General features: G+C 46.3%; 44 non-coding genes and 1 pseudogene across 44 annotated transcripts; all 45 read right to left on the minus strand.

The window, feature by feature from the left end:
• Nucleotides 1–19: 19 nt before the first annotated feature.
• LOC133392397 (5S ribosomal RNA) lies at nt 20–138 on the minus strand. The gene has a single exon (XR_009765719.1). It is a non-coding gene; the product is annotated as a 5S ribosomal RNA (ribosomal RNA).
• Nucleotides 139–518: 380 nt separating this feature from the next.
• Nucleotides 519–637, minus strand: LOC133392398 (5S ribosomal RNA). Its single transcript, XR_009765720.1, has one exon. It is a non-coding gene; the product is annotated as a 5S ribosomal RNA (ribosomal RNA).
• Nucleotides 638–1,017: 380 nt separating this feature from the next.
• LOC133392399 (5S ribosomal RNA) lies at nt 1,018–1,136 on the minus strand. Its single transcript, XR_009765721.1, has one exon. It is a non-coding gene; the product is annotated as a 5S ribosomal RNA (ribosomal RNA).
• Nucleotides 1,137–1,518: 382 nt separating this feature from the next.
• On the minus strand, nt 1,519–1,637 carry LOC133392400 (5S ribosomal RNA). Its single transcript, XR_009765722.1, has one exon. It is a non-coding gene; the product is annotated as a 5S ribosomal RNA (ribosomal RNA).
• A 378-nt stretch (nt 1,638–2,015) lies between these two features.
• Nucleotides 2,016–2,134, minus strand: LOC133392401 (5S ribosomal RNA). The gene has a single exon (XR_009765723.1). It is a non-coding gene; the product is annotated as a 5S ribosomal RNA (ribosomal RNA).
• Nucleotides 2,135–2,516: 382 nt separating this feature from the next.
• Nucleotides 2,517–2,635, minus strand: LOC133392402 (5S ribosomal RNA). Its single transcript, XR_009765724.1, has one exon. It is a non-coding gene; the product is annotated as a 5S ribosomal RNA (ribosomal RNA).
• A 382-nt stretch (nt 2,636–3,017) lies between these two features.
• On the minus strand, nt 3,018–3,136 carry LOC133392404 (5S ribosomal RNA). Its single transcript, XR_009765726.1, has one exon. It is a non-coding gene; the product is annotated as a 5S ribosomal RNA (ribosomal RNA).
• A 380-nt stretch (nt 3,137–3,516) lies between these two features.
• On the minus strand, nt 3,517–3,635 carry LOC133392405 (5S ribosomal RNA). The gene has a single exon (XR_009765727.1). It is a non-coding gene; the product is annotated as a 5S ribosomal RNA (ribosomal RNA).
• A 380-nt stretch (nt 3,636–4,015) lies between these two features.
• Nucleotides 4,016–4,134, minus strand: LOC133392406 (5S ribosomal RNA). Its single transcript, XR_009765728.1, has one exon. It is a non-coding gene; the product is annotated as a 5S ribosomal RNA (ribosomal RNA).
• Nucleotides 4,135–4,515: 381 nt separating this feature from the next.
• Nucleotides 4,516–4,634, minus strand: LOC133392407 (5S ribosomal RNA). The gene has a single exon (XR_009765729.1). It is a non-coding gene; the product is annotated as a 5S ribosomal RNA (ribosomal RNA).
• A 380-nt stretch (nt 4,635–5,014) lies between these two features.
• Nucleotides 5,015–5,133, minus strand: LOC133392408 (5S ribosomal RNA). Its single transcript, XR_009765730.1, has one exon. It is a non-coding gene; the product is annotated as a 5S ribosomal RNA (ribosomal RNA).
• A 380-nt stretch (nt 5,134–5,513) lies between these two features.
• LOC133392346 (5S ribosomal RNA) lies at nt 5,514–5,632 on the minus strand. The gene has a single exon (XR_009765672.1). It is a non-coding gene; the product is annotated as a 5S ribosomal RNA (ribosomal RNA).
• Nucleotides 5,633–6,014: 382 nt separating this feature from the next.
• Nucleotides 6,015–6,133, minus strand: LOC133392296 (5S ribosomal RNA). Its single transcript, XR_009765621.1, has one exon. It is a non-coding gene; the product is annotated as a 5S ribosomal RNA (ribosomal RNA).
• Nucleotides 6,134–6,511: 378 nt separating this feature from the next.
• LOC133392297 (5S ribosomal RNA) lies at nt 6,512–6,630 on the minus strand. The gene has a single exon (XR_009765622.1). It is a non-coding gene; the product is annotated as a 5S ribosomal RNA (ribosomal RNA).
• Nucleotides 6,631–7,010: 380 nt separating this feature from the next.
• On the minus strand, nt 7,011–7,129 carry LOC133392298 (5S ribosomal RNA). The gene has a single exon (XR_009765623.1). It is a non-coding gene; the product is annotated as a 5S ribosomal RNA (ribosomal RNA).
• Nucleotides 7,130–7,509: 380 nt separating this feature from the next.
• On the minus strand, nt 7,510–7,628 carry LOC133392299 (5S ribosomal RNA). Its single transcript, XR_009765624.1, has one exon. It is a non-coding gene; the product is annotated as a 5S ribosomal RNA (ribosomal RNA).
• Nucleotides 7,629–8,008: 380 nt separating this feature from the next.
• LOC133392300 (5S ribosomal RNA) lies at nt 8,009–8,127 on the minus strand. The gene has a single exon (XR_009765625.1). It is a non-coding gene; the product is annotated as a 5S ribosomal RNA (ribosomal RNA).
• Nucleotides 8,128–8,511: 384 nt separating this feature from the next.
• LOC133392302 (5S ribosomal RNA) lies at nt 8,512–8,630 on the minus strand. The gene has a single exon (XR_009765627.1). It is a non-coding gene; the product is annotated as a 5S ribosomal RNA (ribosomal RNA).
• A 382-nt stretch (nt 8,631–9,012) lies between these two features.
• Nucleotides 9,013–9,131, minus strand: LOC133392303 (5S ribosomal RNA). Its single transcript, XR_009765628.1, has one exon. It is a non-coding gene; the product is annotated as a 5S ribosomal RNA (ribosomal RNA).
• A 382-nt stretch (nt 9,132–9,513) lies between these two features.
• On the minus strand, nt 9,514–9,633 carry LOC133392350 (5S ribosomal RNA). The gene has a single exon (XR_009765676.1). It is a non-coding gene; the product is annotated as a 5S ribosomal RNA (ribosomal RNA).
• A 378-nt stretch (nt 9,634–10,011) lies between these two features.
• On the minus strand, nt 10,012–10,130 carry LOC133392304 (5S ribosomal RNA). Its single transcript, XR_009765629.1, has one exon. It is a non-coding gene; the product is annotated as a 5S ribosomal RNA (ribosomal RNA).
• A 378-nt stretch (nt 10,131–10,508) lies between these two features.
• Nucleotides 10,509–10,627, minus strand: LOC133392305 (5S ribosomal RNA). Its single transcript, XR_009765630.1, has one exon. It is a non-coding gene; the product is annotated as a 5S ribosomal RNA (ribosomal RNA).
• A 378-nt stretch (nt 10,628–11,005) lies between these two features.
• Nucleotides 11,006–11,124, minus strand: LOC133392348 (5S ribosomal RNA). The gene has a single exon (XR_009765674.1). It is a non-coding gene; the product is annotated as a 5S ribosomal RNA (ribosomal RNA).
• A 378-nt stretch (nt 11,125–11,502) lies between these two features.
• On the minus strand, nt 11,503–11,621 carry LOC133392306 (5S ribosomal RNA). The gene has a single exon (XR_009765631.1). It is a non-coding gene; the product is annotated as a 5S ribosomal RNA (ribosomal RNA).
• Nucleotides 11,622–11,999: 378 nt separating this feature from the next.
• On the minus strand, nt 12,000–12,118 carry LOC133392307 (5S ribosomal RNA). Its single transcript, XR_009765632.1, has one exon. It is a non-coding gene; the product is annotated as a 5S ribosomal RNA (ribosomal RNA).
• A 382-nt stretch (nt 12,119–12,500) lies between these two features.
• On the minus strand, nt 12,501–12,619 carry LOC133392308 (5S ribosomal RNA). Its single transcript, XR_009765633.1, has one exon. It is a non-coding gene; the product is annotated as a 5S ribosomal RNA (ribosomal RNA).
• A 382-nt stretch (nt 12,620–13,001) lies between these two features.
• On the minus strand, nt 13,002–13,121 carry LOC133392351 (5S ribosomal RNA). The gene has a single exon (XR_009765677.1). It is a non-coding gene; the product is annotated as a 5S ribosomal RNA (ribosomal RNA).
• Nucleotides 13,122–13,499: 378 nt separating this feature from the next.
• On the minus strand, nt 13,500–13,618 carry LOC133392309 (5S ribosomal RNA). Its single transcript, XR_009765634.1, has one exon. It is a non-coding gene; the product is annotated as a 5S ribosomal RNA (ribosomal RNA).
• A 378-nt stretch (nt 13,619–13,996) lies between these two features.
• Nucleotides 13,997–14,115, minus strand: LOC133392310 (5S ribosomal RNA). The gene has a single exon (XR_009765635.1). It is a non-coding gene; the product is annotated as a 5S ribosomal RNA (ribosomal RNA).
• Nucleotides 14,116–14,493: 378 nt separating this feature from the next.
• LOC133392349 (5S ribosomal RNA) lies at nt 14,494–14,612 on the minus strand. Its single transcript, XR_009765675.1, has one exon. It is a non-coding gene; the product is annotated as a 5S ribosomal RNA (ribosomal RNA).
• A 378-nt stretch (nt 14,613–14,990) lies between these two features.
• On the minus strand, nt 14,991–15,109 carry LOC133392311 (5S ribosomal RNA). Its single transcript, XR_009765636.1, has one exon. It is a non-coding gene; the product is annotated as a 5S ribosomal RNA (ribosomal RNA).
• A 378-nt stretch (nt 15,110–15,487) lies between these two features.
• Nucleotides 15,488–15,606, minus strand: LOC133392313 (5S ribosomal RNA). The gene has a single exon (XR_009765638.1). It is a non-coding gene; the product is annotated as a 5S ribosomal RNA (ribosomal RNA).
• Nucleotides 15,607–15,988: 382 nt separating this feature from the next.
• LOC133392314 (5S ribosomal RNA) lies at nt 15,989–16,107 on the minus strand. Its single transcript, XR_009765639.1, has one exon. It is a non-coding gene; the product is annotated as a 5S ribosomal RNA (ribosomal RNA).
• Nucleotides 16,108–16,488: 381 nt separating this feature from the next.
• Nucleotides 16,489–16,607, minus strand: LOC133392315 (5S ribosomal RNA). The gene has a single exon (XR_009765640.1). It is a non-coding gene; the product is annotated as a 5S ribosomal RNA (ribosomal RNA).
• A 381-nt stretch (nt 16,608–16,988) lies between these two features.
• LOC133392316 (5S ribosomal RNA) lies at nt 16,989–17,107 on the minus strand. The gene has a single exon (XR_009765641.1). It is a non-coding gene; the product is annotated as a 5S ribosomal RNA (ribosomal RNA).
• A 379-nt stretch (nt 17,108–17,486) lies between these two features.
• On the minus strand, nt 17,487–17,605 carry LOC133392317 (5S ribosomal RNA). Its single transcript, XR_009765642.1, has one exon. It is a non-coding gene; the product is annotated as a 5S ribosomal RNA (ribosomal RNA).
• Nucleotides 17,606–17,984: 379 nt separating this feature from the next.
• LOC133392318 (5S ribosomal RNA) lies at nt 17,985–18,103 on the minus strand. The gene has a single exon (XR_009765643.1). It is a non-coding gene; the product is annotated as a 5S ribosomal RNA (ribosomal RNA).
• A 382-nt stretch (nt 18,104–18,485) lies between these two features.
• On the minus strand, nt 18,486–18,604 carry LOC133392319 (5S ribosomal RNA). The gene has a single exon (XR_009765644.1). It is a non-coding gene; the product is annotated as a 5S ribosomal RNA (ribosomal RNA).
• A 382-nt stretch (nt 18,605–18,986) lies between these two features.
• Nucleotides 18,987–19,105, minus strand: LOC133392320 (5S ribosomal RNA). The gene has a single exon (XR_009765645.1). It is a non-coding gene; the product is annotated as a 5S ribosomal RNA (ribosomal RNA).
• Nucleotides 19,106–19,485: 380 nt separating this feature from the next.
• LOC133392321 (5S ribosomal RNA) lies at nt 19,486–19,604 on the minus strand. The gene has a single exon (XR_009765646.1). It is a non-coding gene; the product is annotated as a 5S ribosomal RNA (ribosomal RNA).
• Nucleotides 19,605–19,986: 382 nt separating this feature from the next.
• Nucleotides 19,987–20,105, minus strand: LOC133392322 (5S ribosomal RNA). Its single transcript, XR_009765647.1, has one exon. It is a non-coding gene; the product is annotated as a 5S ribosomal RNA (ribosomal RNA).
• A 337-nt stretch (nt 20,106–20,442) lies between these two features.
• Nucleotides 20,443–20,561, minus strand: LOC133392324 (5S ribosomal RNA). Its single transcript, XR_009765649.1, has one exon. It is a non-coding gene; the product is annotated as a 5S ribosomal RNA (ribosomal RNA).
• Nucleotides 20,562–23,707: 3,146 nt separating this feature from the next.
• LOC133392340 (5S ribosomal RNA) lies at nt 23,708–23,826 on the minus strand. Its single transcript, XR_009765666.1, has one exon. It is a non-coding gene; the product is annotated as a 5S ribosomal RNA (ribosomal RNA).
• Nucleotides 23,827–24,206: 380 nt separating this feature from the next.
• Nucleotides 24,207–24,325, minus strand: LOC133392325 (5S ribosomal RNA). Its single transcript, XR_009765650.1, has one exon. It is a non-coding gene; the product is annotated as a 5S ribosomal RNA (ribosomal RNA).
• A 384-nt stretch (nt 24,326–24,709) lies between these two features.
• LOC133392354 (5S ribosomal RNA) lies at nt 24,710–24,826 on the minus strand (annotated as a pseudogene).
• Nucleotides 24,827–25,005: the final 179 nt, after the last annotated feature.

The following is a 25,005-nucleotide window of genomic DNA, read 5'->3' on the forward strand; positions in this document are numbered from 1 at the left end:
AAAAGCAAAAAGGTGAAGATGCCAACGACACATGGTTTTCCCAAGTGGTCACCCACCTAAGTACTAGCCATGCCCGATGTTGCTTAACTTCGGTGATCGGACGAGAACCGGTGTTTTCAACATGGTATGGTCGTTGACAACCATGCCCGCCGCTAACACGCAACATAAACCAACGTCACACCGCCGTCTAACGTTCAAATCTAGTGTGGAATTCATCTTTTCTGCAGCCTCCACAGGTCACAGGGCTCAAGCTACAGTGCTTTACACACAATAAATTGCATCTTCATGAGTGGTTGTTTGAGAAAAAGTATGTTCGACCACAGTTCCCCCACTCCAACACATGCTACGAAGGGCTATAAATAGAACAACATCGCCCTTCGAGGGAAGCGTTAGAAGGGGAACAATTCATCCAAAAGGAACTTTTTCACAGCGTACTGGGATGACCACAAGGACGATGGATACATTCCATGCGACCAAACACATCCCCGATGAGGCTGAGAAAAGCAAAAAGGTGAAGATGCCAACGACACATGGTTTTCCCAAGTGGTCACCCACCTAAGTACTAGCCATGCCCGATGTTGCTTAACTTCGGTGATCGGACGAGAACCGGTGTTTTCAACATGGTATGGTCGTTGACAACCATGCCCGCCGCTAACACGCAACATAAACCAACGTCACACCGCCGTCTAACGTTCAAATCTAGTGTGGAATTCATCTTTTCTGCAGCCTCCACAGATCACAGGGCATAAGCTACAATGCTTTTCACACAACAAAACACATTTTCAACAGTGGTTGTTTGAGAAAAAGTATGTTCGACCACAGTTCCCCCACTCAAACATATGCTACGAAGGGCTATAAGTAGAACAACATCGCCCTTCGAGGGAAGCGTTAGAAGGGGAACAATTCATCCAAAAGGAACTTTTTCACAGCGTACTGGGATGACCACAAGGACGATGGATACATTCCATGCGACCAAACACATCCCTGATGAGGCTGAGAAAAGCAAAAAGGTGAAGATGCCAACGACACATGGTTTTCCCAAGTGGTCACCCACCTAAGTACTAGCCATGCCCGATGTTGCTTAACTTCGGTGATCGGACGAGAACCGGTGTTTTCAACATGGTATGGTCGTTGACAACCATGCCCACCGCTAACACGCAACATAAACCAACGTCACACCGCCGTCTAACGTTCAAATCTAGTGTGGAATTCATCTTTTCTGCAGCCTCCACAGATCACAGGGCATAAGCTACAATGCTTTTCACACAACAAAACACATTTTCAACAGTGGTTGTTTGAGAAAAAGTATGTTCGACCACAGTTCCCCCACTCCAACAAATGCTACGAAGGGCTATAAATAGAACAACATCGCCCTTCGAGGGAAGCGTTAGAAGAAGGAAAGAATTCATCCAAAAGGAACTTTTTCACAGCGTACTGGGATGACCACAAGGACGATGGATACATTCTATGCGACCAAACACATCCCCGATGAGGCTGAGAAAAGCAAAAAGGTGAAGATGCCAACGACACATGGTTTTCCCAAGTGGTCACCCACCTAAGTACTAGCCATGCCCGATGTTGCTTAACTTCGGTGATCGGACGAGAACCGGTGTTTTCAACATGGTATGGTCGTTGACAACCATGCCCGCCGCTAACACGCAACATAAACCAACGTCACACCGCCGTCGAACGTTCAAATCTAGTGTGGAATTCATCTTTTCTGCAGCCTCCACAGGTCACAGGGCTCAAGCTACAGGGCTTTTTACACAATAAATTGCATCTTCATGAGTGGTTGTTTGAGAAAAAGTATGTTCGACCACAGTTCCCCCTCTCCAACATATGCTACGAAGGGCTATAAATAGAACATCGCTCTTCAAAGGAAGCGTTAAAAGGAGGAACAATTCATCCAAAAGGAACTTTTTCACAGCGTACTGGGATGACCACAAGGACGATGGATACATTCCATGCGACCAAACACATCCCCGATGAGGCTGAGAGAAGCAAAAAGGTGAAGATGCCAACGACACATGGTTTTCCCAAGTGGTCACCCACCTAAGTACTAGCCATGCCCGATGTTGCTTAACTTCGGTGATCGGACGAGAACCGGTGTTTTCAACATGGTATGGTCGTTGACAACCATGCCCGCCGCTAACACGCAACATAAACCAACGTCACACCGCCGTCTAACGTTCAAATCTAGTGTGGAATTCATCTTTTCTGCAGCCTCCACAGGTCACAGGGCTCAAGCTACAGTGCTTTACACACAATAAATTGCATCTTCATGAGTGGTTGTTTGAGAAAAAGTATGTTCGACCACAGTTCCCCCACTCCAACAAATGCTACGAAGGGCTATAAATAGAACAACATCGCCCTTCGAGGGAAGCGTTAGAAGAAGGAAAGAATTCATCCAAAAGGAACTTTTTCACAGCGTACTGGGATGACCACAAGGACGATGGATACATTCTATGCGACCAAACACATCCCCGATGAGGCTGAGAAAAGCAAAAAGGTGAAGATGCCAACGACACATGGTTTTCCCAAGTGGTCACCCACCTAAGTACTAGCCATGCCCGATGTTGCTTAACTTCGGTGATCGGACGAGAACCGGTGTTTTCAACATGGTATGGTCGTTGACAACCATGCCCGCCGCTAACACGCAACATAAACCAACGTCACACCGCCGTCTAACGTTCAAATCTAGTGTGGAATTCATCTTTTCTGCAGCCTCCACAAGTCACAGAGCACAAGGTACAGTGCTTTTCACACAATAAATTGCATCTTCATGAGTGGTTGTTTGAGAAAAAGTATGTTCGACCACAGTTCCCCCACTCCAACAAATGCTACGAAGGGCTATAAATAGAACAACATCGCCCTTCGAGGGAAGCGTTAGAAGAAGGAAAGAATTCATCCAAAAGGAACTTTTTCACAGCGTACTGGGATGACCACAAGGACGATGGATACATTCTATGCGACCAAACACATCCCCGATGAGGCTGAGAAAAGCAAAAAGGTGAAGATGCCAACGACACATGGTTTTCCCAAGTGGTCACCCACCTAAGTACTAGCCATGCCCGATGTTGCTTAACTTCGGTGATCGGACGAGAACCGGTGTTTTCAACATGGTATGGTCGTTGACAACCATGCCCGCCGCTAACACGCAACATAAACCAACGTCACACCGCCGTCTAACGTTCAAATCTAGTGTGGAATTCATCTTTTCTGCAGCCTCCACAGGTCACAGGGTTCAAGCTACAATGCTTTTCACACAACAAAACACATTTTCAACAGTGGTTGTTTGAGAAAAAGTCAGTTCGACCACAGTTCCCCCACTCCAACATATGCTACGAAGGGCTATAAATAGAACAACATCGCCCTTCGAGGGAAGCGTTAGAAGGGGAACAATTCATCCAAAAGGAACTTTTTCACAGCGTACTGGGATGACCACAAGGACGATGGATACATTCCATGCGACCAAACACATCCCCGATGAGGCTGAGAAAAGCAAAAAGGTGAAGATGCCAACGACACATGGTTTTCCCAAGTGGTCACCCACCTAAGTACTAGCCATGCCCGATGTTGCTTAACTTCGGTGATCGGACGAGAACCGGTGTTTTCAACATGGTATGGTCGTTGACAACCATGCCCGCCGCTAACACGCAACATAAACCAACGTCACACCGCCGTCTAACGTTCAAATCTAGTGTGGAATTCATCTTTTCTGCAGCCTCCACAGGTCACAGTGCTCAAGCTACAATGCTTTTCACACAAATAAATGCACCTTCACGAGTGGTTGTTTGAGAAAAAGTATGTTCGACCACAGTTCCCCCACTCCAACATATGCTACGAAGGGCTATAAATAGAACAACATCGCCCTTCGAGGGAAGCGTTAGAAGGGGAACAATTCATCCAAAAGGAACTTTTTCACAGCGTACTGGGATGACCACAAGGACGATGGATACATTCCATGCGACCAAACACATCCCCGATGAGGCTGAGAAAAGCAAAAAGGTGAAGATGCCAACGACACATGGTTTTCCCAAGTGGTCACCCACCTAAGTACTAGCCATGCCCGATGTTGCTTAACTTCGGTGATCGGACGAGAACCGGTGTTTTCAACATGGTATGGTCGTTGACAACCATGCCCGCCGCTAACACGCAACATAAACCAACGTCACACCGCCGTCTAACGTTCAAATCTAGTGTGGAATTCATCATTTCTGCAGCCTCCACAAGTCACAGGGCTCAAGCTACAGTGCTTTTCACACCAATAAATGCACCTTCAAGAGTGGTTATTTGAAAAAAGTATGTTCGACCACAGTTCCCCCACTCCAACAAATGCTACGAAGGGCTATAAATAGAACAACATCGCCCTTCGAGGGAAGCGTTAGAAGAAGGAAAGAATTCATCCAAAAGGAACTTTTTCACAGCGTACTGGGATGACCACAAGGACGATGGATACATTCTATGCGACCAAACACATCCCCGATGAGGCTGAGAAAAGCAAAAAGGTGAAGATGCCAACGACACATGGTTTTCCCAAGTGGTCACCCACCTAAGTACTAGCCATGCCCGATGTTGCTTAACTTCGGTGATCGGACGAGAACCGGTGTTTTCAACATGGTATGGTCGTTGACAACCATGCCCGCCGCTAACACGCAACATAAACCAACGTCACACCGCCGTCTAACGTTCAAATCTAGTGTGGAATTCATCTTTTCTGCAGCCTCCACAGGTCACAGGGCTCAAGCTACAGTGCTTTACACACAATAAATTGCATCTTCATGAGTGGTTGTTTGAGAAAAAGTATGTTCGACCACAGTTCCCCCACTCCAACACATGCTACGAAGGGCTATAAATAGAACAACATCGCCCTTCGAGGGAAGCGTTAGAAGGGGAACAATTCATCCAAAAGGAACTTTTTCACAGCGTACTGGGATGACCACAAGGACGATGGATACATTCCATGCGACCAAACACATCCCCGATGAGGCTGAGAAAAGCAAAAAGGTGAAGATGCCAACGACACATGGTTTTCCCAAGTGGTCACCCACCTAAGTACTAGCCATGCCCGATGTTGCTTAACTTCGGTGATCGGACGAGAACCGGTGTTTTCAACATGGTATGGTCGTTGACAACCATGCCCGCCGCTAACACGCAACATAAACCAACGTCACACCGCCGTCTAACGTTCAAATCTAGTGTGGAATTCATCTTTTCTGCAGCCTCCACAGATCACAGGGCATAAGCTACAATGCTTTTCACACAACAAAACACATTTTCAACAGTGGTTGTTTGAGAAAAAGTATGTTCGACCACAGTTCCCCCACTCAAACATATGCTACGAAGGGCTATAAGTAGAACAACATCGCCCTTCGAGGGAAGCGTTAGAAGGGGAACAATTCATCCAAAAGGAACTTTTTCACAGCGTACTGGGATGACCACAAGGACGATGGATACATTCCATGCGACCAAACACATCCCTGATGAGGCTGAGAAAAGCAAAAAGGTGAAGATGCCAACGACACATGGTTTTCCCAAGTGGTCACCCACGTAAGTACTAGCCATGCCCGATGTTGCTTAACTTCGGTGATCGGACGAGAACCGGTGTTTTCAACATGGTATGGTCGTTGACAACCATGCCCACCGCTAACACGCAACATAAACCAACGTCACACCGCCGTCTAACGTTCAAATCTAGTGTGGAATTCATCTTTTCTGCAGCCTCCACAGATCACAGGGCATAAGCTACAATGCTTTTCACACAACAAAACACATTTTCAACAGTGGTTGTTTGAGAAAAAGTATGTTCGACCACAGTTCCCCCACTCCAACAAATGCTACGAAGGGCTATAAATAGAACAACATCGCCCTTCGAGGCAAGCGTTAGAAGAAGGAAAGAATTCATCCAAAAGGAACTTTTTCACAGCGTACTGGGATGACCACAAGGACGATGGATACATTCTATGCGACCAAACACATCCCCGATGAGGCTGAGAAAAGCAAAAAGGTGAAGATGCCAACGACACATGGTTTTCCCAAGTGGTCACCCACCTAAGTACTAGCCATGCCCGATGTTGCTTAACTTCGGTGATCGGACGAGAACCGGTGTTTTCAACATGGTATGGTCGTTGACAACCATGCCCGCCGCTAACACGCAACATAAACCAACGTCACACCGCCGTCTAACGTTCAAATCTAGTGTGGAATTCATCTTTTCTGCAGCCTCCACAAGTCACAGAGCACAAGGTACAGTGCTTTTCACACAATAAATTGCATCTTCATGAGTGGTTGTTTGAGAAAAAGTATGTTCGACCACAGTTCCCCCTCTCCAACATATGCTACGAAGGGCTATAAATAGAACATCGCCCTTCAAAGGAAGCGTTAAAAGGAGGAACAATTCATCCAAAAGGAACTTTTTCACAGCGTACTGGGATGACCACAAGGACGATGGATACATTCCATGCGACCAAACACATCCCCGATGAGGCTGAGAGAAGCAAAAAGGTGAAGATGCCAACGACACATGGTTTTCCCAAGTGGTCACCCACCTAAGTACTAGCCATGCCCGATGTTGCTTAACTTCGGTGATCGGACGAGAACCGGTGTTTTCAACATGGTATGGTCGTTGACAACCATGCCCGCCGCTAACACGCAACATAAACCAACGTCACACCGCCGTCTAACGTTCAAATCTAGTGTGGAATTCATCTTTTCTGCAGCCTCCACAGGTCACAGGGCTCAAGCTACAGTGCTTTACACACAATAAATTGCATCTTCATGAGTGGTTGTTTGAGAAAAAGTATGTTCGACCACAGTTCCCCCACTCCAACACATGCTACGAAGGGCTATAAATAGAACAACATCGCCCTTCGAGGGAAGCGTTAGAAGGGGAACAATTCATCCAAAAGGAACTTTTTCACAGCGTACTGGGATGACCACAAGGACGATGGATACATTCCATGCGACCAAACACATCCCCGATGAGGCTGAGAAAAGCAAAAAGGTGAAGATGCCAACGACACATGGTTTTCCCAAGTGGTCACCCACCTAAGTACTAGCCATGCCCGATGTTGCTTAACTTCGGTGATCGGACGAGAACCGGTGTTTTCAACATGGTATGGTCGTTGACAACCATGCCCGCCGCTAACACGCAACATAAACCAACGTCACACCGCCGTCTAACGTTCAAATCTAGTGTGGAATTCATCTTTTCTGCAGCCTCCACAGGTCACAGGGTTCAAGCTACAATGCTTTTCACACAACAAAACACATTTTCAACAGTGGTTGTTTGAGAAAAAGTCAGTTCGACCACAGTTCCCCCACTCCAACATATGCTACGAAGGGCTATAAATAGAACAACATCGCCCTTCGAGGGAAGCGTTAGAAGGGGAACAATTCATCCAAAAGGAACTTTTTCACAGCGTACTGGGATGACCACAAGGACGATGGATACATTCCATGCGACCAAACACATCCCCGATGAGGCTGAGAAAAGCAAAAAGGTGAAGATGCCAACGACACATGGTTTTCCCAAGTGGTCACCCACCTAAGTACTAGCCATGCCCGATGTTGCTTAACTTCGGTGATCGGACGAGAACCGGTGTTTTCAACATGGTATGGTCGTTGACAACCATGCCCGCCGCTAACACGCAACATAAACCAACGTCACACCGCCGTCTAACGTTCAAATCTAGTGTGGAATTCATCTTTTCTGCAGCCTCCACAGGTCACAGTGCTCAAGCTACAATGCTTTTCACACAAATAAATGCACCTTCACGAGTGGTTGTTTGAGAAAAAGTATGTTCGACCACAGTTCCCCCACTCCAACATATGCTACGAAGGGCTATAAATAGAACAACATCGCCCTTCGAGGGAAGCGTTAGAAGGGGAACAATTCATCCAAAAGGAACTTTTTCACAGCGTACTGGGATGACCACAAGGACGATGGATACATTCCATGCGACCAAACACATCCCCGATGAGGCTGAGAAAAGCAAAAAGGTGAAGATGCCAACGACACATGGTTTTCCCAAGTGGTCACCCACCTAAGTACTAGCCATGCCCGATGTTGCTTAACTTCGGTGATCGGACGAGAACCGGTGTTTTCAACATGGTATGGTCGTTGACAACCATGCCCGCCGCTAACACGCAACATAAACCAACGTCACACCGCCGTCTAACGTTCAAATCTAGTGTGGAATTCATCTTTTCTGCAGCCTCCACAGGTCACAGTGCTCAAGCTACAGTGCTTTTCACACCAATAAATGTACCTTCAAGAGTGGTTATTTGAAAAAAGTATGTTCGACCACAGTTCCCCCACTCCAACAAATGCTACGAAGGGCTATAAATAGAACAACATCGCCCTTCGAGGGAAGCGTTAGAAGAAGGAAAGAATTCATCCAAAAGGAACTTTTTCACAGCGTACTGGGATGACCACAAGGACGATGGATACATTCTATGCGACCAAACACATCCCCGATGAGGCTGAGAAAAGCAAAAAGGTGAAGAAGATGCCAACGACACATGGTTTTCCCAAGTGGTCACCCACCTAAGTACTAGCCATGCCCGATGTTGCTTAACTTCGGTGATCGGACGAGAACCGGTGTTTTCAACATGGTATGGTCGTTGACAACCATGCCCGCCGCTAACACGCAACATAAACCAACGTCACACCGCCGTCTAACGTTCAAATCTAGTGTGGAATTCATCTTTTCTGCAGCCTCCACAAGTCACAGAGCACAAGGTACAGTGCTTTTCACACAATAAATTGCATCTTCATGAGTGGTTGTTTGAGAAAAAGTATGTTCGACCACAGTTCCCCCACTCCAACAAATGCTACGAAGGGCTATAAATAGAACAACATCGCCCTTCGAGGGAAGCGTTAGAAGAAGGAAAGAATTCATCCAAAAGGAACTTTTTCACAGCGTACTGGGATGACCACAAGGACGATGGATACATTCTATGCGACCAAACACATCCCCGATGAGGCTGAGAAAAGCAAAAAGGTGAAGATGCCAACGACACATGGTTTTCCCAAGTGGTCACCCACCTAAGTACTAGCCATGCCCGATGTTGCTTAACTTCGGTGATCGGACGAGAACCGGTGTTTTCAACATGGTATGGTCGTTGACAACCATGCCCGCCGCTAACACGCAACATAAACCAACGTCACACCGCCGTCTAACGTTCAAATCTAGTGTGGAATTCATCTTTTCTGCAGCCTCCACAAGTCACAGAGCACAAGGTACAGTGCTTTTCACACAATAAATTGCATCTTCATGAGTGGTTGTTTGAGAAAAAGTATGTTCGACCACAGTTCCCCCACTCCAACAAATGCTACGAAGGGCTATAAATAGAACAACATCGCCCTTCGAGGGAAGCGTTAGAAGAAGGAAAGAATTCATCCAAAAGGAACTTTTTCACAGCGTACTGGGATGACCACAAGGACGATGGATACATTCTATGCGACCAAACACATCCCCGATGAGGCTGAGAAAAGCAAAAAGGTGAAGATGCCAACGACACATGGTTTTCCCAAGTGGTCACCCACCTAAGTACTAGCCCATGCCCGATGTTGCTTAACTTCGGTGATCGGACGAGAACCGGTGTTTTCAACATGGTATGGTCGTTGACAACCATGCCCGCCGCTAACACGCAACATAAACCAACGTCACACCGCCGTCTAACGTTCAAATCTAGTGTGGAATTCATCTTTTCTGCAGCCTCCACAGGTCACAGGGCTCAAGCTACAATGCTTTTCACACAATAAAACACATTTTCAATAGTGGTTGTTTGAGAAAAAGTATGTTCGACCACAGTTCCCCCACTCCAACATATGCTACGAAGGGCTATAAATAGAACATCGCCCTTCAAAGGAAGCGTTAAAAGGAGGAACAATTCATCCAAAAGGAACTTTTTCACAGCGTACTGGGATGACCACAAGGACGATGGATACATTCCATGCGACCAAACACATCCCTGATGAGGCTGAGAAAAGCAAAAAGGTGAAGATGCCAACGACACATGGTTTTCCCAAGTGGTCACCCACCTAAGTACTAGCCATGCCCGATGTTGCTTAACTTCGGTGATCGGACGAGAACCGGTGTTTTCAACATGGTATGGTCGTTGACAACCATGCCCACCGCTAACACGCAACATAAACCAACGTCACACCGCCGTCTAACGTTCAAATCTAATGTGGAATTCATCTTTTCTGCAGCCTCCACAGGTTACAGAGCACAAGGTACAGTGCTTTTTACACAATAAATTGCATCTTCATGAGTGGTTGTTTGAGAAAAAGTATGTTCGACCACAGTTCCCCCTCTCCAACATATGCTACGAAGGGCTATAAATAGAACATCGCCCTTCAAAGGAAGCGTTAAAAGGAGGAACAATTCATCCAAAAGGAACTTTTTCACAGCGTACTGGGATGACCACAAGGACGATGGATACATTCCATGCGACCAAACACATCCCCGATGAGGCTGAGAAAAGCAAAAAGGTGAAGATGCCAACGACACATGGTTTTCCCAAGTGGTCACCCACCTAAGTACTAGCCATGCCCGATGTTGCTTAACTTCGGTGATCGGACGAGAACCGGTGTTTTCAACATGGTATGGTCGTTGACAACCATGCCCACCGCTAACACGCAACATAAACCAACGTCACACCGCCGTCTAACGTTCAAATCTAGTGTGGAATTCATCTTTTCTGCAGCCTCCACAGGTCACAGGGCTCAAGCTACAATGCTTTTCACACAATAAAACACATTTTCAATAGTGGTTGTTTGAGAAAAAGTATGTTCGACCACAGTTCCCCCACTCCAACATATGCTACGAAGGGCTATAAATAGAACATCGCCCTTCAAAGGAAGCGTTAAAAGGAGGAACAATTCATCCAAAAGGAACTTTTTCACAGCGTACTGGGATGACCACAAGGACGATGGATACATTCCATGCGACCAAACACATCCCTGATGAGGCTGAGAAAAGCAAAAAGGTGAAGATGCCAACGACACATGGTTTTCCCAAGTGGTCACCCACCTAAGTACTAGCCATGCCCGATGTTGCTTAACTTCGGTGATCGGACGAGAACTGGTGTTTTCAACATGGTATGGTCGTTGACAACCATGCCCACCGCTAACACGCAACATAAACCAACGTCACACCGCCGTCTAACGTTCAAATCTAATGTGGAATTCATCTTTTCTGCAGCCTCCACAGGTTACAGAGCACAAGGTACAGTGCTTTTTACACAATAAATTGCATCTTCATGAGTGGTTGTTTGAGAAAAAGTATGTTCGACCACAGTTCCCCCTCTCCAACATATGCTACGAAGGGCTATAAATAGAACATCGCCCTTCAAAGGAAGCGTTAAAAGGAGGAACAATTCATCCAAAAGGAACTTTTTCACAGCGTACTGGGATGACCACAAGGACGATGGATACATTCCATGCGACCAAACACATCCCCGATGAGGCTGAGAAAAGCAAAAAGGTGAAGATGCCAACGACACATGGTTTTCCCAAGTGGTCACCCACCTAAGTACTAGCCATGCCCGATGTTGCTTAACTTCGGTGATCGGACGAGAACCGGTGTTTTCAACATGGTATGGTCGTTGACAACCATGCCCGCCGCTAACACGCAACATAAACCAACGTCACACCGCCGTCTAACGTTCAAATCTAGTGTGGAATTCATCTTTTCTGCAGCCTCCACAGGTCACAGGGCTCAAGCTACAATGCTTTTCACACAATAAAACACATTTTCAATAGTGGTTGTTTGAGAAAAAGTATGTTCGACCACAGTTCCCCCACTCCAACATATGCTACGAAGGGCTATAAATAGAACATCGCCCTTCAAAGGAAGCGTTAAAAGGAGGAACAATTCATCCAAAAGGAACTTTTTCACAGCGTACTGGGATGACCACAAGGACGATGGATACATTCCATGCGACCAAACACATCCCCGATGAGGCTGAGAAAAGCAAAAAGGTGAAGATGCCAACGACACATGGTTTTCCCAAGTGGTCACCCACCTAAGTACTAGCCATGCCCGATGTTGCTTAACTTCGGTGATCGGACGAGAACCGGTGTTTTCAACATGGTATGGTCGTTGACAACCATGCCCGCCGCTAACACGCAACATAAACCAACGTCACACCGCCGTCTAACGTTCAAATCTAGTGTGGAATTCATCTTTTCTGCAATCTCCACAGGTCACAGGACACAAGCTACGATGCTTTTCACACAATAAAACACATCTTCAATAGTGGTTGTTTGAGAAAAAGTATGTTCGACCACAGTTCCCCCACTCCAACATATGCTACGAAGGGCTATAAAAAGAACAACATCGCCCTTCGAAGGAAGCGTTGGAAGAAGGAAAGAATTCCTCCAAAAGGAACTTTTTCACAGCGTACTGGGATGACCACAAGGACGATGGATACATTCCATGCGACCAAACACATCCCCGATGAGGCTGAGAAAAGCAAAAAGGTGAAGATGCCAACGACACATGGTTTTCCCAAGTGGTCACCCACCTAAGTACTAGCCATGCCCGATGTTGCTTAACTTCGGTGATCGGACGAGAACCGGTGTTTTCAACATGGTATGGTCGTTGACAACCATGCCCGCCGCTAACACGCAACATAAACCAACGTCACACCGCCGTCTAACGTTCAAATCTAGTGTGGAATTCATCTTTTCTGCAGCCTCCACAAGTCACAGAGCACAAGGTACAGTGCTTTTCACACAATAAATTGCATCTTCATGAGTGGTTGTTTGAGAAAAAGTATGTTCGACCACAGTTCCCCCACTCCAACAAATGCTACGAAGGGCTATAAATAGAACAACATCGCCCTTCGAGGGAAGCGTTAGAAGAAGGAAAGAATTCATCCAAAAGGAACTTTTTCACAGCGTACTGGGATGACCACAAGGACGATGGATACATTCTATGCGACCAAACACATCCCCGATGAGGCTGAGAAAAGCAAAAAGGTGAAGATGCCAACGACACATGGTTTTCCCAAGTGGTCACCCACCTAAGTACTAGCCCATGCCCGATGTTGCTTAACTTCGGTGATCGGACGAGAACCGGTGTTTTCAACATGGTATGGTCGTTGACAACCATGCCCGCCGCTAACACGCAACATAAACCAACGTCACACCGCCGTCTAACGTTCAAATCTAGTGTGGAATTCATCTTTTCTGCAGCCTCCACAGGTCACAGGGCTCAAGCTACAATGCTTTTCACACAATAAAACACATTTTCAATAGTGGTTGTTTGAGAAAAAGTATGTTCGACCACAGTTCCCCCACTCCAACATATGCTACGAAGGGCTATAAATAGAACATCGCCCTTCAAAGGAAGCGTTAAAAGGAGGAACAATTCATCCAAAAGGAACTTTTTCACAGCGTACTGGGATGACCACAAGGACGATGGATACATTCCATGCGACCAAACACATCCCTGATGAGGCTGAGAAAAGCAAAAAGGTGAAGATGCCAACGACACATGGTTTTCCCAAGTGGTCACCCACCTAAGTACTAGCCATGCCCGATGTTGCTTAACTTCGGTGATCGGACGAGAACCGGTGTTTTCAACATGGTATGGTCGTTGACAACCATGCCCACCGCTAACACGCAACATAAACCAACGTCACACCGCCGTCTAACGTTCAAATCTAATGTGGAATTCATCTTTTCTGCAGCCTCCACAGGTTACAGAGCACAAGGTACAGTGCTTTTTACACAATAAATTGCATCTTCATGAGTGGTTGTTTGAGAAAAAGTATGTTCGACCACAGTTCCCCCTCTCCAACATATGCTACGAAGGGCTATAAATAGAACATCGCCCTTCAAAGGAAGCGTTAAAAGGAGGAACAATTCATCCAAAAGGAACTTTTTCACAGCGTACTGGGATGACCACAAGGACGATGGATACATTCCATGCGACCAAACACATCCCCGATGAGGCTGAGAAAAGCAAAAAGGTGAAGATGCCAACGACACATGGTTTTCCCAAGTGGTCACCCACCTAAGTACTAGCCATGCCCGATGTTGCTTAACTTCGGTGATCGGACGAGAACCGGTGTTTTCAACATGGTATGGTCGTTGACAACCATGCCCACCGCTAACACGCAACATAAACCAACGTCACACCGCCGTCTAACGTTCAAATCTAGTGTGGAATTCATCTTTTCTGCAGCCTCCACAGGTCACAGGGCTCAAGCTACAATGCTTTTCACACAATAAAACACATTTTCAATAGTGGTTGTTTGAGAAAAAGTATGTTCGACCACAGTTCCCCCACTCCAACATATGCTACGAAGGGCTATAAATAGAACATCGCCCTTCAAAGGAAGCGTTAAAAGGAGGAACAATTCATCCAAAAGGAACTTTTTCACAGCGTACTGGGATGACCACAAGGACGATGGATACATTCCATGCGACCAAACACATCCCTGATGAGGCTGAGAAAAGCAAAAAGGTGAAGATGCCAACGACACATGGTTTTCCCAAGTGGTCACCCACCTAAGTACTAGCCATGCCCGATGTTGCTTAACTTCGGTGATCGGACGAGAACTGGTGTTTTCAACATGGTATGGTCGTTGACAACCATGCCCACCGCTAACACGCAACATAAACCAACGTCACACCGCCGTCTAACGTTCAAATCTAATGTGGAATTCATCTTTTCTGCAGCCTCCACAGGTTACAGAGCACAAGGTACAGTGCTTTTTACACAATAAATTGCATCTTCATGAGTGGTTGTTTGAGAAAAAGTATGTTCGACCACAGTTCCCCCTCTCCAACATATGCTACGAAGGGCTATAAATAGAACATCGCCCTTCAAAGGAAGCGTTAAAAGGAGGAACAATTCATCCAAAAGGAACTTTTTCACAGCGTACTGGGATGACCACAAGGACGATGGATACATTCCATGCGACCAAACACATCCCCGATGAGGCTGAGAAAAGCAAAAAGGTGAAGATGCCAACGACACATGGTTTTCCCAAGTGGTCACCCACCTAAGTACTAGCCATGCCCGATGTTGCTTAACTTCGGTGATCGGACGAGAACCGGTGTTTTCAACATGGTATGGTCGTTGACAACCATGCCCGCCGCTAACACGCAACATAAACCAACGTCACACCGCCGTCTAACGTTCAAATCTAGTGTGGAATTCATCTTTTCTGCAGCCTCCACAGGTCACAGGGCTCAAGCTACAATGCTTTTCACACAATAAAACACATTTTCAATAGTGGTTGTTTGAGAAAAAGTATGTTCGACCACAGTTCCCCCACTCCAACATATGCTACGAAGGGCTATAAATAGAACATCGCCCTTCAAAGGAAGCGTTAAAAGGAGGAACAATTCATCCAAAAGGAACTTTTTCACAGCGTACTGGGATGACCACAAGGACGATGGATACATTCCATGCGACCAAACACATCCCCGATGAGGCTGAGAAAAGCAAAAAGGTGAAGATGCCAACGACACATGGTTTTCCCAAGTGGTCACCCACCTAAGTACTAGCCATGCCCGATGTTGCTTAACTTCGGTGATCGGACGAGAACCGGTGTTTTCAACATGGTATGGTCGTTGACAACCATGCCCGCCGCTAACACGCAACATAAACCAACGTCACACCGCCGTCTAACGTTCAAATCTAGTGTGGAATTCATCTTTTCTGCAATCTCCACAGGTCACAGGACACAAGCTACGATGCTTTTCACACAATAAAACACATCTTCAATAGTGGTTGTTTGAGAAAAAGTATGTTCGACCACAGTTCCCCCACTCCAACATATGCTACGAAGGGCTATAAAAAGAACAACATCGCCCTTCGAAGGAAGCGTTGGAAGAAGGAAAGAATTCCTCCAAAAGGAACTTTTTCACAGCGTACTGGGATGACCACAAGGACGATGGATACATTCCATGCGACCAAACACATCCCCGATGAGGCTGAGAAAAGCAAAAAGGTGAAGATGCCAACGACACATGGTTTTCCCAAGTGGTCACCCACCTAAGTACTAGCCATGCCCGATGTTGCTTAACTTCGGTGATCGGACGAGAACCGGTGTTTTCAACATGGTATGGTCGTTGACAACCATGCCCGCCGCTAACACGCAACATAAACCAACGTCACACCGCCGTCTAACGTTCAAATCTAGTGTGGAATTCATCTTTTCTGCAGCCTCCACAGGTCACAGGGCTCAAGCTATAATGGTTTTCACACAAATAAATCCACCTTCAAGTGTGATGTTTGTAGAAAAAGTATGTTCGATCACAGTACCCCCACTCCAACATATGCTACGAAGGGCTATAAATAGAACAACATCGCTCTTTGAGGACAGCGGTAGAAGGAGGAACAATTCATCCAAAAGGAACTGTTTCACAGCGTACTGGGATGACCACAAGGACGATGGATACATTCCATGCGACCAAACACATCCCCGATGAGGCTGAGAAAAGCAAAAAGGTGAAGATGCCAACGACACATGGTTTTCCCAAGTGGTCACCCACCTAAGTACTAGCCATGCCCGATGTTGCTTAACTTCGGTGATCGGACGAGAACCGGTGTTTTCAACATGGTATGGTCGTTGACAACCATGCCCGCCGCTAACACGCAACATAAACCAACGTCACACCGCCGTCTAACGTTCAAATCTAGTGTGGAATTCATCTTTTCTGCAGCCTCCACAGGTCACAGGGCTCAAGCTACAATGATTTTCACACAACAAAACACATTTTCAATAGTGGTTGTTTGAGAAAAAGTATGTTTGACCACAGTACCCCCACTCCAACATATGCTACGAAGGGCTATAAATAGAACAACACCGCCCTGCGAGGGAAGCGTTAGAAGGAGGAACAATTCATCCAAAAGGAACTTTTTCACAGCGTACTGGGATGACCACAAGGACGATGGATACATTGCATGCGACCAAACACATCCCCGATGAGGCTGAGAAAAGCAAAAAGGTGAAGATGCCAACGACACATGGTTTTCCCAAGTGGTCACCCACCTAAGTACTAGCCATGCCCGATGTTGCTTAACTTCGGTGATCGGACGAGAACCGGTGTTTTCAACATGGTATGGTCGTTGACAACCATGCCCGCCGCTAAAACGCAACATAAACCAACGTCACACCGCCGTCTAACGTTCAAATCTAATGTGGAATTCATCTTTTCTGCAGCCTTCACAGGTCACAGGGCTCAAGCTACGATGCTTTTCACACAACAAAATACATTTTCAATGGTGGTTGTTTGAGAAAAAGTATATTCAACCACAGTTCCCCCACTCCAACATGTGCTACAAAGGGCTATAAATAGAACAACATCGCCCTTCGAGCGAAGCGTTAGAAGAGGAACAATTCATCCAAAAAGAACTTTTCACAGCGTACTGGGATGACCACAAGGACGATGGATACATTCCATGCGACCAAACACATCCCCGATGAGGCTGAGAAAAGCAAAAAGGTGAAGATGCCAACGACACATGGTTTTCCCAAGTGGTCACCCACCTAAGTACTAGCCATGCCCGATGTTGCTTAACTTCGGTGATCGGACGAGAACCGGTGTTTTCAACATGGTATGGTCGTTGACAACCATGCCCGCCGCTAACACGCAACATAAACCAACGTCACACCGCCGTCTAACGTTCAAATCTAATGTGGAATTCATCTTTTCTGCAGCCTTCACAGGTCACAGGGCTCAAGCTACGATGCTTTTCACACAACAAAATACATTTTCAATGGTGGTTGTTTGAGAAAAAGTATATTCAACCACAGTTCCCCCACTCCAACATGTGCTACAAAGGGCTATAAATAGAACAACATCGCCCTTCGAGCGAAGCGTTAGAAGAGGAACAATTCATCCAAAAAGAACTTTTCACAGCGTACTGGGATGACCACAAGGACGATGGATACATTCCATGCGACCAAACACATCCCCGATGAGGCTGAGAAAAGCAAAAAGGTGAAGATGCCAACGACACATGGTTTTCCCAAGTGGTCACCCACCTAAGTACTAGCCATGCCCGATGTTGCTTAACTTCGGTGATCGGACGAGAACCGGTGTTTTCAACATGGTATGGTCGTTGACAACCATGCCCGCCGCTAACACGCAACATAAACCAACGTCACACCGCCGTCTAACGTTCAAATCTAGTGTGGAATTCATCTTTTCTGCAGCCTCCACAGGTCACAGGGCTCAAGCTACAATGCTTTTCACACAATAAAACACATTTTCAATAGTGGTTGTTTGAGAAAAAGTATGTTCGACCACAGTTCCCCCACTCCACCACATGCTACAAAGGTCTATAAATAGAACAACATCGCCCTTCGAGGGAAGCGTTAGAAGAAGGAAAGAATTCATCCAAAAGGAACTTTTTCACAGCGTACTGGGATGACCACAAGGACGATGGATACATTCCATGCGACCAAACACATCCCCGATGAGGCTGAGAAAAGCAAAAAGGTGAAGATGCCAACGACACATGGTTTTCCCAAGTGGTCACCCACCTAAGTACTAGCCATGCCCGATGTTGCTTAACTTCGGTGATCGGACGAGAACCGGTGTTTTCAACATGGTATGGTCGTTGACAACCATGCCCGCCGCTAACACGCAACATAAACCAACGTCACACCGCCGTCTAACGTTCAAATCTAATGTGGAATTCATCTTTTCTGCAATCTCCACAGGTCACAGGACACAAGCTACGATACTTTTCACACAATAAAACACATCTTCAATAGTGGTTGTTTGAGAAAAAGTATGTTCGACCACAGTTCCCCCACTCCAACAAATGCTACGAAGGGCTATAAATAGAACAACATCGCCCTTCGAGCGAAGCGTTAGAAGAAGGAAAGAATTCCTCCAAAAGGAACTTTTTCACAGCGTACTGGGATGACCACAAGGACGATGTGTACATTCCATGCGACCAAACACATCCCCGATGAGGCTGAGAAAAGCAAAAAGGTGAAGATGCCAACGACACATGGTTTTCCCAAGTGGTCACCCACCTAAGTACTAGCCATGCCCGATGTTGCTTAACTTCGGTGATCGGACGAGAACCGGTGTTTTCAACATGGTATGGTCGTTGACAACCATGCCCGCCGCTAACACGCAACATAAACCAACATCACACCGCCGTCTAACGTTCAAATCTAGTGTGGAATTCATCTTTTCTGCAGCCTCCACAAGTCACAGGGCATAAGCTACAATGCTTTTCACACAACAAAACACATTTTCAATAGTGGTTGTTTGAGAAAAAGTATGTTCGACCACAGTTCCCCCACTCCAACATATGCTACGAAAGGCTATAAATAGAACAACATCGCCCTTGGAGGGAAGCGTTAGAAGGGGAACAATTCATCCAAAAGGAACTTTTTCACAGCGTACTGGGATGACCACAAGGACGATGGATACATTCCATGCGACCAAACATATCCCCGATGAGGCTGAGAAAAGCAAAAAGGTGAAGATGCCAACGACACATGGTTTTCCCAAGTGGTCACCCACCTAAGTACTAGCCATGCCCGATGTTGCTTAACTTCGGTGATCGGACGAGAACCGGTGTTTTCAACATGGTATGGTCGTTGACAACCATGCCCGCCGCTAACACGCAACATAAACCAACGTCACACCGCCGTCTAACGTTCAAATCTAATGTGGAATTCATCTTTTCTGCAATCTCCACAGGTCACAGGACACAAGCTACGATGCTTTTCACACAATAAAACACATCTTCAATAGTGGTTGTTTGAGAAAAAGTATGTTCGACCACAGTTCCCCCACTCCAACAAATGCTACGAAGGGCTATAAATAGAACAACATCGCCCTTCGAGCGAAGCGTTAGAAGAAGGAAAGAATTCCTCCAAAAGGAACTTTTTCACAGCGTACTGGGATGACCACAAGGACGATGTGTACATTCCATGCGACCAAACACATCCCCGATGAGGCTGAGAAAAGCAAAAAGGTGAAGATGCCAACGACACATGGTTTTCCCAAGTGGTCACCCACCTAAGTACTAGCCATGCCCGATGTTGCTTAACTTCGGTGATCGGACGAGAACCGGTGTTTTCAACATGGTATGGTCGTTGACAACCATGTCCGCCGCTAACACGCAATATAAACCAACGTCACACCGCCGTCTAACGTCACAGGGCATAAGCTACAATGCTTTTCACACAACAAAACACATTTTCAATAGTGGTTGTTTGAGAAAAAGTATGTTCGACCACAGTTCTCCCACTCCAACATATGCTACGAAGGGCTATAAATAGAACAACATCGCTCTTTGAGGACAGCGGTAGAAGGAGGAACAATTCATCCAAAAGGAACTGTTTCACAGCGTACTGGGATGACCACAAGGACGATGGATACATTCCATGCGACCAAACACATCCCCGATGAGGCTGAGAAAAGCAAAAAGGTGAAGATGCCAACGACACATGGTTTTCCCAAGTGGTCACCCACCTAAGTACTAGCCATGCCCGATGTTGCTTAACTTCGGTGATCGGACGAGAACCGGTGTTTTCAACATGGTATGGTCGTTGACAACCATGCCCGCCGCTAACACGCAACATAAACCAACGTCACACCGCCGTCTAACGTTCAAATCTAGTGTGGAATTCATCTTTTCTGCAATCTCCACAGGTCACAGGGCATAAGCTACAGTGCTTTTCACACAATAAAACACACCTTCAATAGTGGTTGTTTGAGAAAAAGTATGTTCGACCACAGTTCCCCCACTCCAACATATGCTACGAAGGGCTATAAATAGAACAACATCGCCCTTCGAGGGAAGCGTTAGAAGAAGGAAAGAATTCATCCAAAAAGAACTTTTTCACAGCGTACTGGGATGACCACAAGGACGATTGTTGGCACGATATCGACCGCGTGTGATCGGACAGAGAACAGCATTATTTACAAACATTAAGCTGACTTGACAACTCGATCAAATACCCAAAATACCCGGCAGATGGCGTACAAGATTCACAAAGAGAGATAACACGATTAGATTGTGCGACAACCAGATCTCCGAAATAAGGGCCAATTCGCGAGCAGGTCAAATAGGGTCAAATAGCACAGCTGATCGAGGAACAGGGCGCCATCGCCAAACGCAGTTAGTAGCAAATATTAAGCCAGAAAGGACAGACGAATTTTTAAACTGCGCAATAAATAGAAACATACATAGCCAGTTCTAAAAACGTCTACCAAGCTATTCAAAATAAACAGTTTGCTACATCCGTAGCAACATTTAAAAATTCGTGCGAAACTTTCTAACGCAAGTTATTTTTATAAAAGTGTTCGCGATGACCAAGCGCGGATTTGATTGTGGTGGCTGCGAGCGGCATAACACCGTGGAAGATATGGTGCCTTGCGAAAAGTGCAGAAAGTGGTACCATTACGGGTGTGTCGGCGTCACTGTGATGTCAAAATCTTGGTGCAATTTGTGTGTGATGAAGGTGGCAAAGTGCGAAGCTAAGGAGATGGGCCGTCTAAAGTCCTCTAAGGAAGCCATTGCGATGACTGGGGTGCCTGCTGAAAGCTGCGAAGGCGACAAAAGAGCCAAAAGAGCAGCACATAGCGAGGGCGAAGCCTCGGCGAATAAGCTGGCTACAGAGGAAAAAGAGCCCACAACATTCCATGCTGCAAAAAGGCCTCCTACCGCAAATTCACCGACAACAGCGCAACACAAAAGGTCTAGGCAAGCGGCACTCGAAAAGCTTATGGAAGTGCAACAGCAAGAACGGGAGATGGCCATAAAAGAGTACGAGCTCAAAATGGCTAACCTCAAGCTCGAACATTTAAAGATTCGGCTTCAGCTCGAGAAAAAAAAGGCATCAATTCGATCTGCGACCGATGCACGGATCAAGCATCAGCAGCAGCAGCAGCAGCAGCAGCAGCAGCAGCAGCAGCAACAGCAGCAGCAGCAGCAGCATCAGCAACAGCAACAGCACAAGCAGAAACAGTGTACGATAGCAGTGAGTGATGGTGAAATTGGTGAGCCCGCTAACGTCGAAATGGTAAATGTGAATCCTGCGACAGTAGCAGTCGTGGACACGTCAATTTTTGCCAAGTATCCTGAGATGGCGCGGCGAACGACGCAATCACATAACCTTCCGTCAGATCACGTACACTCCCTACTAAACTGCCATGTGCGACACAATACATTTCTCCATGAGACGGTCCAATCTGGAGGAATAGAATCGTTGACAAAAACTTGTGCGTCGAGATCCACGGTGCCGAGGGTACCAATCCGCGAAGTGTCCGTCACGATTTACGAGCATAGACAACAAAATACCAACACATTTGACCAAGAACCAGCGACCGTACTGAACTGCGAAGTGCGAACAGAACTGGCACGAAACGTCGGTGTAACCAGAAGGCCAGGATCACAGGAGAGCAGCTGCGCGGTAGGCGTAACGAAGGACGATTCGTTTGGGAGACGGCGGAACTTGGCAATTTCGGCGAGCGGCAACGGCACACAACACGAGTTTGCCAACACTCGTTTCACAACACAGCTAAGTTTGCCGCTTGAAGAACCGTACATCAATCCACTAATCATTAATTTTACTCACTTTCAGGAACTGTCGATTCTGCCGTTCCTGAAAGGGGAGTCAAGGTTAATGATCGGGACACAACACACCGATTCGATGGCACCAACTGGCAACATTGGCGACCCTGTAGCTGAGCGAAGACGATCGAGAGGGACAATATTTGGTTCCGGAAACCTTGAAGGGACCGAAGCTATTTTCACTACCTTCTTCAAAGGCAGATCGCAGCATAACATGTACAGCATGCAATTCGTCGATACGGATTGTCTAGAAGAAAACAATGAGCAATTTAGAAACAAGTATACACACACACTCACCGATAACTCTACAAATGAGGTTAGGTTTACACCATTCGCGTTGCGTGATAGGGATACAGACCAACTATATTTACGTTTCAGCGCCCCTCTGGATAACGGTAGAGTAAATAATCCTAAATTCGCAATATTATTAGAGAATCGGCTACAGTTGATTGAAGGCTTGATAGTAGGGAAGCGCAGACGCGACCGTCTCAAAGGTGCTGTACGGGAAGCTCGCCGGGCGATCGAGGTAGGAAACAGTAGTGCGCGCTGCAACCGGCGAATAATCAAGCAATTTTCGGTAAAACCTTTATGCAACACTTGTGTCTGGGAATCGGAAGTAGGTAATATCGTGCAGATTTTAAGTAAATCCTGCTTCACGAAGGATTCACGGGGTGGGGTGTTGGCACGATATCGACCGCGTGTGATCGGACAGAGAACAGCATTATTTACAAACATTAAGCTGACTTGACAACTCGATCAAATACCCAAAATACCCGGCAGATGGCGTACAAGATTCACAAAGAGAGATAACACGATTAGATTGTGCGACAACCAGATCTCCGAAATAAGGGCCAATTCGCGAGCAGGTCAAATAGGGTCAAATAGCACAGCTGATCGAGGAACAGGGCGCCATCGCCAAACGCAGTTAGTAGCAAATATTAAGCCAGAAAGGACAGACGAATTTTTAAACTGCGCAATAAATAGAAACATACATAGCCAGTTCTAAAAACGTCTACCAAGCTATTCAAAATAAACAGTTTGCTACATCCGTAGCAACACGATGGATACATTCCATGCGACCAAACACATCCCCGATGAGGCTGAGAAAAGCAAAAAGGTGAAGATGCCAACAACACATGGTTTTCCCAAGTGGTCACCCACCTAAGTACTAGCCATGCCCGATGTTGCTTAACTTCGGTGATCGGACGAGAACCGGTGTTTTCAACATGGTATGGTCGTTGACAACCATGCCCGCCGCTAACACGCAACATAAACCAACGTCACACCGCCGTCTAACGTTCAAATCTAGTGTGGAATTCATCTTTTCTGCAATCTCCACAGGTCACAGAGCACAAGATACAGTGCTTTTTACACAACAAAACACATTTTCAATAGTGGTTGTTTGAGAAAAAGTATGTTCGACCACAGTTCCCCCACTCCAACATATGCTACGAAGGGCTATAAATAGAACAACATCGCCCTTCAATAGAAGCGTTAGAAGGGGAACAATTCATCCAAAAGGAACTTTTTCACAGCGTACTGGGATGACCACAAGGACGATGGATACATTCCATGCGACCAAACACATCCCCGATGAGGCTGAGAAAAGCAAAAAGGTGAAGATGCCAACGACACATGGTTTTCCCAAGTGGTCACCCACCTAAGTACTAGCCATGCCCGATGTTGCTTAACTTCGGTGATCGGACGAGAACCGGTGTTTTCAACATGGTATGGTCGTTGACAACCATGCCCGCCGCTAACACGCAACATAAACCAACGTCACACCGCCGTCTAACGTTCAAATCTAGTGTGGAATTCATCTTTTCTGCAGCCTCCACAGGTCACAGGGCTCAAGCTACAATGATTTTCACACAATAAAACACATTTTCAATAGTGGTTGTTTGAGAAAAAGTATGTTCGACCACAGTTCCCCCACTCCACCACATGCTACAAAGGTCTATAAATAGAACAACATCGCCCTTCGAGGGAAGCGTTAGAAGAAGGAAAGAATTCATCCAAAAGGAACTTTTTCACAGCGTACTGGGATGACCACAAGGACGATGGATACATTCCATGCGACCAAACACATCCCCGATGAGGCTGAGAAAAGCAAAAAGGTGAAGATGCCAACGACACATGGTTTTCCCAAGTGGTCACCCACCTAAGTACTAGCCATGCCCGATGTTGCTTAACTTCGGTGATCGGACGAGAACCGGTGTTTTCAACAAACCAACGTCACACCGCCGTCTAACGTTCAAATCTAGTGTGGAATTCATCTTTTCTGCAATCTCCACAGGTCACAGAGCACAAGATACAGTGCTTTTTACACAATAAAACACATTTTCAATAGTGGTTGTTTGAGAAAAAGTATGTTCGACCACAGTTCCCCCACTCCAACGTATGCTACGAAAGGCTATAAATA

The sequence above is a fragment of the Anopheles gambiae genome, chromosome 2 (genome assembly GCF_943734735.2).
Source record: "Anopheles gambiae chromosome 2, idAnoGambNW_F1_1, whole genome shotgun sequence".
Taxonomy (NCBI): domain Eukaryota; kingdom Metazoa; phylum Arthropoda; class Insecta; order Diptera; family Culicidae; genus Anopheles; species Anopheles gambiae.